Raw genomic sequence first — 11,351 nt, 5'->3', positions numbered from 1 at the left:
GGCACTAAGTAACAAGATGTGATTATGAACCATTGTGAGGACTCATGTAAGATAGCATTTTTTCTCGGAGAGTTCATGCATTTATACATCCTTATAGAGGTATTCCTTAATAAACACATTCTTGTAAAAATGTATTCTATTTAGTATACTTCCTCTGCAGCAAATTATCCCTTAACAGCTCTGAGAAACAAGGATGTCGGGAGCAAAATGACTATTGTCCTTTCACTAGTTGCTTGAAATCTTTTATTTTAAATTAGCTTTTAGGTGCTGGTATACGTAGAGCTAAACCAAACGGCTGTTCAGCACAGACAGCTGGGACAAATCCTCAGCTCTATGGGAGCGGTGTCTCTCCTTTCTCATGCGGGAAGACTTAGGAGCAAACCTTTGCAGCGCTGGGTGCAGGGAGCAGCCAGGAAGGTAAATTTGTAGAGATACCATGCTTTCTTAGCACATTTACGCACATTAGCACTGGCAATCAGCGCTAAGGAATGGAGGCCTATTGTATCTTTTTGTATTCTGAAATGGACATCTGTATATCAGCACACTTGAAGACCTACAGCTACATTTTATTATCCGAGAATCTGAGAGGTCTCAAGGGGTAATTATTTATAAAATGACTAAAACATCTTGCCTCGGGTGCAGAGTTCTGGAAAGCCATGTCTTCTCTAAGGGTTGTGAGAGTTAGCGATGAAAAAGCCTGACTGCATCATCTTGTATTGTTCCCTCCAGTGCCTTTGCTGGTAATTTATCAAATCTGTATTTATCTTAGTATTTATATATGGCTCCCATTGCACCACTTTGCAATATTCAATTCCTTTATTCTCACAAGGGCCCTATCTGGTATATCCTGCATCACGTCTGATGCAGTCTTGAAAAGAAGGATCATAGCAACAGAAACTGTCAGGAATGTAGTCCCTTTTCCTTGTTTGCTACCTCCAGCAGTAAATCGTGGTTCGATTTCATCCAATGGGGCTTCCATCTCTCACAAGGGGAAGACGAAATGAGTAGGCGAGTAGGTGGGAACCGAGTTTGTGTTGAGATGTGAAGGGCTCAGAGCTGTCCTCTGTTTTCTGCCACTTTCCTCCGCAACATTCAGGACATTGCAGGAACTAGAGAATTTACAGAGTATCTCACTGCAATTTGATAAAATTCTCTGGCTTTTATCATTCAGCAGGTTTGATTGCAAAATGTGTGCTAGGATACCGTTTTGTTTTCTTCAGGCAGCTGATGAACGAAGACCTGCACGTTTTAACCCTAATTTTTTTGTTTTCTTTAATTCCTTTAATTTCTCAATAAAAATCTACTAAAAAACCAGAAAACCCTAGATAAATAAATACCTAAATATATCCCCCAAACCTTTTGTTTCTCGCTGCACTGAGCAGTTTTCCTACAACTTTTAATCCTCTCTGTGATGTAATATTACTAACCACAGTGCTTGAATGCCATCTCCAGTGGCCAGATGTAGAAATACTAGAGTTCTCTTCTCCAGCCCAACTCTTCTCTGGAACGAGGGCTTCTGAATCTGGGTGTTTCCCGAAGTATTGGATAACCCCAGAGAAAGGCTCTGTGGGTTGGGTACAGAATTAAAAGCAAATGGTTTGACAAGTCAGTGTCTCCTTTTGTTCTTTATAACTCTCCCAAGGAGGGAAGCACAGCACGTGCTAATGGCTATTTATGCTCATTCTGACTTGCAAATATCACGGGTGGAGGCAGCCCCGAGACACATGGGAAAACAGGACTCCAGAGCTCTGCTGCCCTAGGAGAGTCTAAATGATAAAAATGCTGTCCAAGAATAATGGAGGGTATATTTTGTACAGAAAGTATATTCCTTGTAGACCTAGACCCACTTCATACCGAACTTAGAATTCCCCCGGTTTTTACCACCAAAGCGTGCTGTCCTCAGTCGCAGCCCCTATAGGTCAGGTCAGAACCTGCTGCACAAACCACCCATTCTGGCTTGAACGGCTTATTGGCTATTTCTACAAGCCATCAGCAAAGGTACGGTGGAATAAACAGAATATGAGAAAGTCTGTTCGGACTCTTTCAAAAATTTAGGAAGTTACCTACAGATACAGAAAAGGAGGTGCAAGCACTGGCACTTTCACGTACCACCCTCAGACAGCCACTCTTTCCTTGCCAATGTGATAGTACTGCAAGTTTTGAATAATACATTGAAAAGACTGTGATCTTACGGACTTGTTACAGTTGTTTTCTCAGTGGTCCTGATCCAGACTGGAGGCTGGAGGCTTTGGCTACAGGCTAACTGATTCCTGGTTACTCTCTGCGCACTTTTCATGGTTCTGGCAGTTGAAACCAGCCTCAAAGTGTTTGTGAAATATGGTATATTTTGCATGGTAGCAAGTCAGAAATGAATCCCAAAGTCTTTAATGCTAATGTTGGTTTGAATATAAATTTATATACACCCACAGCTTTTTCATAACAGCCCCCACACTTGGTGAGTCACAAGAGATAAAAATCATTGATAAAAAACATGTTTAACTTAGAACCATATAAAGAAGTATTATTGTTCTTTGGGAAGAAAAAAAAAGCACGAATTGCGTTATTTTCTATTAATTTTTTATTTTACTTTTAACACAACGATATATGTCTTCCTATTACTCCTATTATTAACCTGCAGAAACGTTCAAGAAAGGAATTGGCTCCAGTGATGAATCTCTCTGACTTGTTCTAAACCGCAGATATTAATTCCAGCACTGGGCCATTAGCTGTGTCGTTCTTTCATTCATGAATGTGTAACAAGAATTTCTGGGGATACTGAACTTCCTCTGACCACGTATTTTGAGATGAAATGAGGAAGACAGATGGTGATCTGACTTAAATGGTCACCTTTGCAGGCTTTGTATTAAGGGTTTGGCAATGTATGTAAATGCAGCAAAAAGTGTATTCTAAAAGTCTCTAATATCCCATATCCATTTCACATCTTGTAGCTTATTTGAACTTATATTTATAATCATGACAAATGAAACCAGACAAAACACTTCTCACTAGCTTTGTAGTTTCACACAGATTATTTAATTTACTTTGCTGGAATTTTCTCGTGGACAAACCTGAAGGAGCAGGCTAAAAATCATAGACTACCAAACAGCCAGTGAAATTTTCTTCATGCCACATAAAGAACTGACCTAAAGACTTTATTATTGTCTTAAGGGCAGCTCTTTTCCAGCCTCATTTTTAAAGTTCATTCCTCAATCTAGGCAAACTAATCATGAAAATAAATAAAAAAGGATATTTATAGTTTGTAAAGTTTCTGTATTCCAAGTATGCAAGTAGTTTGGGTTTGTCAGTACTTCAAGATGCTGGAAAATTGAGCTATAAAGGAAACTAGTCACCCAATCTGCAGTGGAAATATGTAAGATCATGAATTAGATTTAATGGGCTCCAGTAAATCATGACGTTAATGCTATTGCATGCTACTTCACCTTAGCACTGGATTAAAGAAAACCTGTCACAAGCTGAACACAACATGGTCTAAACCCTCCAAGTTTGAGAGCAGAGGGGCACCCACCATTTACTGTGAAATCTATACGCCTATTAAGCACACCTGGCTTCTGGTTTCAGTACAGATATGAAACTTGGATGAAATATTCTTAAAAAATTTAGCCTTTAGAATTTAATATAGGAATTTTCAGGACTGACAGACCTTTATAGATTAACATGTTTGTATCAGTTTAAGAAAAAAATGATGAGAATGTTTGTTTCTTTTTGGATGAAGAAACATAACCAGTTTCACAAATCCCTTTTAACAAAATATCAATCCAGCAGAAAGCACAAATATCACACAGAGAAATAATTTTTAAAATTCTGAGTTGTGAATCTTGGATTATTAACAGCTTAAAAAATTGCAAAGACTCAGTAACTTTATTTAGATACATCTATTTTCCCTGGATTGTTTAGCTGGAACTCCTATCCCTTCTTTGAAGTCACCTGTCATCAAACCAAACCAAAATAATAAAGCAGGCTCTCATTTGTTCAAAACCCAATGGAGAATCTTCAGGGAGCTCGCTCTTCTGTTCTGTTTATTTTTTTGGCTTATTTTATTTTTTCTTTTAGCATGACTACAAGTCAGGTATCTAAAATTGTGGTTGCAGTAGAAATTTCTGTCGTGTGGAATCGAAAGGAAGAAATATTTGGGCAACAGACTAATTTTAACCCAGAGCATCTCTGTTACTTAACAGAGGTTGGTCAGAGTGTTATTCCTACAGCTTGTCGACATGAAAATGAAAACCATCTCTTTGGGAGCATCTAAGTGTGAGCAAGGAAGGGGTTTCATACAATTTTTCCAATTGCGTTTTGAAGGACAAGGAAATTTTAGCATTCACTTATTTCTAGCACTGAATCTCACTTGAAAACTACAGAAGATGTTTTTTCAATCAGGTGTTGCACATAACACTTAAAACATAACTGTGAAAAAGACAATTAATTTGTCAACCTGGGAACCTGGCAAAGAGAGAGACAGAAAAAAGTAAAAAAAAAACAAAACCCAAGCCATAGAAAGGTTGCAAAGGTGCAGGCACAATTATCTTAATATGCATAGTTAGAAGAAAGGTAATCCTGAAATTCTTAGTCATACTAAATATGGAGACTCAAATGAGGGAATGAAGTAGAAAGCGAAGCCTCAAGACCAAACTGGAGTGAAACAGAACATTTCATCAGTCTTAAGCTTGTGTTTGGAAGGGTCAGGCATGTGCCCTGGCACCTCGGGGCTCCTTTGGAGAGTGCTCGCAGAGCAGTAACGCTTGGGCACAGGGAAGGTGGCTCCCGCCGCTACCCACATGGGTTCCGGCTGTGTTTCTGGTCCATGGTCTGTCCCAGGAGCCACAGATCATTCCTTCCCTCCCTGGAAACCTTAGTCACTCAGGACAGTCATGCAAAGATCTACTCTTTTCCCCTTATTACCAGTCCGGTGCTTTATTAGACACTACCTAACACACCTAAGGAGGAATAAATAACAGGCAAACCTCGCAGGGCGGGGTTCAGCAGTGATGGAAGAACCTAAACCCCTTGGTAAGTCTAAGAATGTAGTTCTGCACCTGCACATGCTGTTCATGAGCAAACACTCATTTGACAGCCACGTTCCTGGGTGAAGCAGGCATCTCTTGGGTTTGTAATCCCTCCGAGGGACGCCGAGTACACAGCTTCCCCTGCAGCGGGACAGGTTTCCTCAAGCAGATCTCTCTCCAGAGCTGTGAATGGTTGGATGTGGCCAAGACAACATCATTAGTTGGTAAACATTGGTGAAAGAAGATTGTTAAATAGCCATAAAAAGAGAGTTAAAGAATTCACTGGTAGAAATAGAGGAATTTCTACATACTGCTGCAGGAAAGGGGAATCTTCTCTGGCAGAGGGAGTGGGGAAATGGGCAGCAAGGACAGAATCACAACAGCTGACTGTCTGTGCAATTTATGGCATGATTTTTCAGAGAGAAGTACCCCATCTGTGCAGACTAAAGAGAGTGCCAGCAGTAGAAACAGGCAGAGTTTTTTATATACTTGGAGGTGCTGGTGACATTTCCCACTTGAAGCTAGGGACAGATATGTGGGGTGGAAAAGGAGTGGTAGAAGTATTCTCTGACATGTTTTAACAAGAAAACAAGGTTTTAAAAATACTAAGGCCAGGGTCACCTAGGCCACCGACATTTTTACTGCAACTGGGCATTCAGTTTTAGCATGTTCTGAGAGTTCACACTGAGAATTTCCGTACTTGCTTCAGCCTATGCAAATGCCAGCCTGTTTTTCAACTGTCAATATATGAGTGGTGAATTTGCACTCTGACTCGTAAGAGACATACCAGAAAGTCGATGAGTTTTGTCTTTGGCAGTGCAGCAGAGCTTTTAACATGTGGTTCACTTACTATTCTGACAGCAGCTTTTAAGAGCTGCTGTGCTTGTTCTTTATCCTAAAAATGCGATGCCTTTTCCTACTGTCTTGCTGGGTATGACAGAAAAAGACATTACTCAGGTTTTGCCTTAAATGTTTTAATAGTTAAAAGGAGTAAATAAAAAATAATTAGAAGAAACAAAGGGAAAATCTCAAGCAAACTCCATAATTATTTTCTGCCACCCAAATAGCCTTGCTGGCACTCGGAATTTCCTCCTACTATCAGGATTTCCCTTCCCGTTGTGCTGTTTAAGCTTTCTGTAGTTTTTGTGCACCCAGAGCAGAAATATCTGCCTCTATTCCCTTGCAAATGCTCTATAGCAATTAGAACTGAATTGACAATGCTGTAGGACCTTGGCAGTTTCCCAGTGAAATCGAAGATGGGAATTGCTGGGCGAGTTAGCGGAGGGGCCCCAGCTGGTGAATGCAGTGGCCAGGCTGGGCTGACAGCGCCCGCAGAACTTCGGCTGCAGGGCGAGGGGGACGGGGGCTCTCGGCCAGTTTAGAGGAGGGAGCTCGAGCCCTGCTCTGCGTGTGTGACAGATACTGCGCTCAGCCACGGTCACCACGCTGGAAATGAGGTGGATGTTTGCCTTATAACTGATTTTTCATGTAGCACAAGCCACAGAGTCAAACCAAGCAAATACAGGAGGCTGGCTGAGCTTTAGGCAAGTCAGAATGGTTACGATCCCGATAGAACGTATTGTAGCATTCACCTTGATTTAGGAAGATAGTATTTTTTTTCCAAGTCACTCAAACACCAAAATATGTGCTTGACTTTAAGCGAGGGACTAAATCCCACTAAAACACTGTTTAAGACACAGAACAGTTACCATGAGCAGCCCTGCTAAAAGCCAGAGTAAATTTAGAGCAATAATACACGTGTTTTTTAATAAATGCAGGTAATGAGACCTAGCAGAACAGCACAAATTATGCCTGGCTGGATGTGTTTGTGCAGTCGGGTTGTAAGAAAGATTTAAATTTAGACATGAGCAAAAATAAACACGGACAATATGTAGCAAGTTTTTCTAGCCCGCTCGTTTATGTGTGCCATCCTTTTGTCTCACTCAGCATCTGCTCACATCCCAAAATGTCAATTTGGGTGCTGCTGTTTTTCTCTTCTCCTCAGGAAGCTCTTAATTTTCAGGAGGTGCTGAAGGTGATCTTTTCAAATCTATCATCTGCCAGGCAGCCGTACAATGGGGGACTTCAGCTATGGAAATGGTGACCCTATACTTGTAACCTCATTACACAGAGCAGTTCAAATACACACCCTACGTGAGGAGTTCTGCGATCAGGAGGTATCCTTGCGTGCCAGTATCATGCATTCAGAAATCCAGATTTAGTCTTCCAAAACGATAAACCTGGATTATAATGTTCTTTGAGTTTGTCTTCACTATCACAACCCATACAGAAACTGAGCTCTTGTTAAGAGAGGGTAGGCTTAATAGGTTTAAAGAAAGAAAGAAAAAAACCCAAACAACCAAGGCTCGGTTAAAACTATCCTGACATCTGAAAAATAAAAGAAAGAACAACACTCTCTATATTGTAAATATTCTAGATTCTTTCCTGGAAGGGCAAGAGCAGGCAAAAAAAGGCCCTTCAGTAGATATATGTAAGAAGTTGGAGGTTTTCATTTGATCAGTCACTGGCATGATGCCATAAATGACAAGCTTCTTCAAAAAGTTAGATTATCCAGCACTAAAATCCTGATATATAGGGTTATTTAGGTCCAAAGTCTTGCTGAAACCAAAGGAATTTAGGATGCAGTCCTTAATTCAGTTTAGATTTACAAGGCAGGACTCTCTGTATAGCTTAGAATTAATCCTGCAGACAGGTAGTTCTGGCACTATTCCAGCTCTTGTAAAAGCTGTGATGTCTTTTCTGAGAGGTCCAGAAACACATGAGCTTTCTGGAAGTTTGTCCTTTTGAAGATACATACCTACTATGGTCACAAATGCACCTGCTTCTTAGACCCCGCTGAAAGGATTGCGCCTCTTAACAACACTCTGCTGACAATAAAGCCTCTGTCTTACCTGGGGATTTAGCCACAAGGTAAAGGAATGGTTTGAGTATTCACAGCTTTTGCTGTCGCCTTCTACATGCCCGGTACACGCAGCTCCGCAATATGCCTCTTCTTGCGTGTACAACCAATGGTGTAACCTTGGTTCTTAAAACTCACTATCTGTGCACTTCCCTTCATGACGAAATTTTATTGTATTTGGACTTGACATAACGATGACCATAACTGACCTGTCCGCATAGATCAGGGCAGGTCCTATTCAACCTGGCAGGGAACTGTGATTGAACCTCGGCCCTACTTCGTAATGCGAACAAGCGTCTCAAGACCTGACTTGGAAGGGTCCGAATAGTCAGACATCCATTTTCAAAGGTAGAGAAATGTAGTTGGTGTAAGACAATAAAAAGGAGACAAGAATGTTAAAAATCAAAGGAATTAATGCAGCGTGTATGCTGCAGACTGTAGTTTAATCTTTGAGAAATACAGCTATCTGCAGCATTTTTACAGGGGCATGTGAGAGATTTTTAAGGTAACCAACAGGAAAGCAAGGTGTAACTTCTTTCGGAACATCACCCTGTACCTTTAAAATCACTGCTGGAAAAAGCCACTGTTTTCAAGCTGCTCTCTGCCAAAATGCCTAACGTGTCCTATTATCCGCGACGGTGTGTGCTGCTCTTTCACAAATCAAAGCAGGCATTCAAAACGGCATACTTACGAGTAAAAAGTACAATTGTCACATGCGGTATTTTCTGCATGTGAATGGAGCAGGACCTAAATATGGCCCAGGAAAGATTTTCAGTATTTTAAGATCAGAGCCTTTTATCCTTTTGGAAGCTGTTTGTTGGTGCTTGGGTTTTGTGCAACATCACATTCTCAGGTGCGGCTCAAAAGATAGCATCGTAACGTATACAGGGATGAATAGATCTACGTCTACATGGGTTCGCTACATATTGATCGTGTCTTCTGGGAATATGCAAGAAAAGAAAAGAAGGACTTTTGCCTTTTACATCTGTGTTGGGAATTATACAGTCCTCCAGAGGAGTCCCTGTCTGTCTGTCTGTGCTGCTTTGTTTCCTGCAGGGAGAGGGATATAAAAAGTGCAGATAACGAAACCTAATGAGAAGGGTAGGCCTCTTAAAAGTATTCATTGTCTGGGGAAAGAGGGAGGAAGGAACTCACCTGACCTTGACCACCCAAGCTTTTAACACTCAAAAAGACTTTCAAAGCTTTCCGAGAGAGATTTACAGCTGTGAAAGGACGCTGGAATTACACCGCGGCAGAAGGAATATAATTTGCCTCCCCTCCCCCAAAAGCACCCAAGTCACTTCTGCATTTTTAGGCATTGAAATACATTGTTTTGGGAAGTGACTGACAGAATCAAAGGCATTCCTGGCTTAACACACTCACACAGGCTCTCCCTCCAAATTTCCAGCACTTCTCTCATATCGGCTGCCTTTGCTGTGAGAACTAGCCTCCATGTCCCACCTCTCTGTGCTCCCTGTAACGAACAAACCTGTCGCCCAGCACCTGTGGCTGGTGCAATTAACACCTGGCAGCCGTGATAAGTTCCTAAAAACCCTTCTCTTGCTGATAAAGGTAGCTGTTCTGGGCAGGCCACACTTCTCAGCCTTCTGGACTCATTACCAGCCCAGTCTGGATGCCTCCTTCCTAACCTACAGCAATATTATTGCTGGCTCTAACCCCAGAAGGTCCACATAGGGTTAGAGATCCACTGCACTGCACGCTTAAAATTCGAGATGCCTAAATTTTGTGCAATATCATTATTGTGCTAATACATCCAAATCGCAATAACCAGCAATGGTACTTGATTCCAGAAGCACTGAGAGAATTGCTCCAGTCACAGTACATTTCCCCTGGAGTGACTTCAACCCTCTGTTCAGAACTCCAAGAGAAGATGGTTTTGTCAAAGGCTTCTTGAATAATGGGGAATATACAAACAAAGATCCTTGAATTTGCAGCATGTAAGGATTCTGTCTCAGTTTTTAATATACACAGAAGGTTGTCCTGGTAGCAAAAGCAGGTTCTTTTTTATTTGTATTGAACAGTTTCAGGGTCTTGGGGGTTTTAGCCCCTCAGGGTACAAAACACTGATTCGGTGCTTTATAGAACATCTCTCTAACAGTTTCCTCCAGTCAGAGATGCCACAAAGCCAGAATAAAGTTTTCTTCTTTACACTTTTTTCATGCATTAAGGAAATGATTAGTTTGGGGCAGCTTGTGGCAGGTGCAGGTCTCAAAGGGGCCCTGTGCTGCCTGCCCCCGTGGTAGGTAATGTGTCAGACGCCGTGCCAAACTTCTTCATGGAGTCCTCAGCTGTCTTACCATGCTCCTGCCCAAAGAGATGTTTTGGAGTGCTGGGATCTCGGAATCTGCTTTGAAGTTCTTTAGTGAAGGTACGAAAAATCATGACAAGCTACAGGAATATGATCTCTTCCTTGCCCTCCTCTCTCTCCGCTGCCATGTATTTTAATGAACATTCTGGGGTCGATAAGAAGAAAACCCCTGAATATAAGCCTGTGTGAAAAGTGGGAATCGGGGATCTAAACTTTGCAGCTGATTCCTACACTTAAAATATCAAAATCACAAGTAGGACTGTATCCTCCAATTTTTGTAAAAAAATTGTACAAATTTATTTACAAATGTTACAGCTAGGATCTTCCCGAATTATTTTAATCATTGTTTCTTTTTGCAATCAGTATTCGTTTCATAAGTCAATAACATATGGGATGTATCAATACACCCAAGTGAAGATGACACGTTCATAACTCATGCAGCTGTTTTTTCACACCTGAGACAGGATATAATGCTCTGCATCAGTGCTCACCCACAGCTGTACCACATAAATAAAAAAGTAAAGCGTGAGGGGAAAAAAGAAACAAAGACTTAAAAAAAAATATTATCTTTGTAACTGCAGGTTGCAGTTAGGAAGGCTAAGAATCTGTTAAGCACAGTTGTGAGTAGTTATTACTTTGAGATTAACTCCTTCTCAGGGAAGTACTGTACTGCTGACTATAAGCTGTGCGATTCAAAATGAAACGCATAAGGTGGCACATGTGAAAGCAAGCGCCACGCAGAGAAGGAGCTGAGCCCTGGGCAGGGAACGCTCCCGGGAGACGTGCCACATCCCCTGGCCTCGTTGTTTTTTAGCCCAGGAGAAAGGGCATGTAGGTGTTGCTGCATGTGCCTGGCACTGTACTAGGGCTCCTTCGCGTCTCCAAGACCTAGGTGCAGCTTTCTAGGGGAACTCAAAGAGCAGAGAGCTGCATCCCTAACAGCCTCCCTTCCCAGAGCACAGCAAACGTGCCCTTCCACCATAGCCACTCGGGCCAGATACTAACCCTCCCTTTCTTGTCTTTTCTCTCCGTCTCCAGCTTGTCTTGCTCCTCAGGCAATGCTCAAAGACAGGAGCCTTTG

The sequence above is a fragment of the Falco rusticolus genome, chromosome 9 (genome assembly GCF_015220075.1).
Source record: "Falco rusticolus isolate bFalRus1 chromosome 9, bFalRus1.pri, whole genome shotgun sequence".
Lineage (NCBI taxonomy): Eukaryota > Metazoa > Chordata > Aves > Falconiformes > Falconidae > Falco > Falco rusticolus.
Note: the sequence above shows the minus strand (reverse complement) of the source record.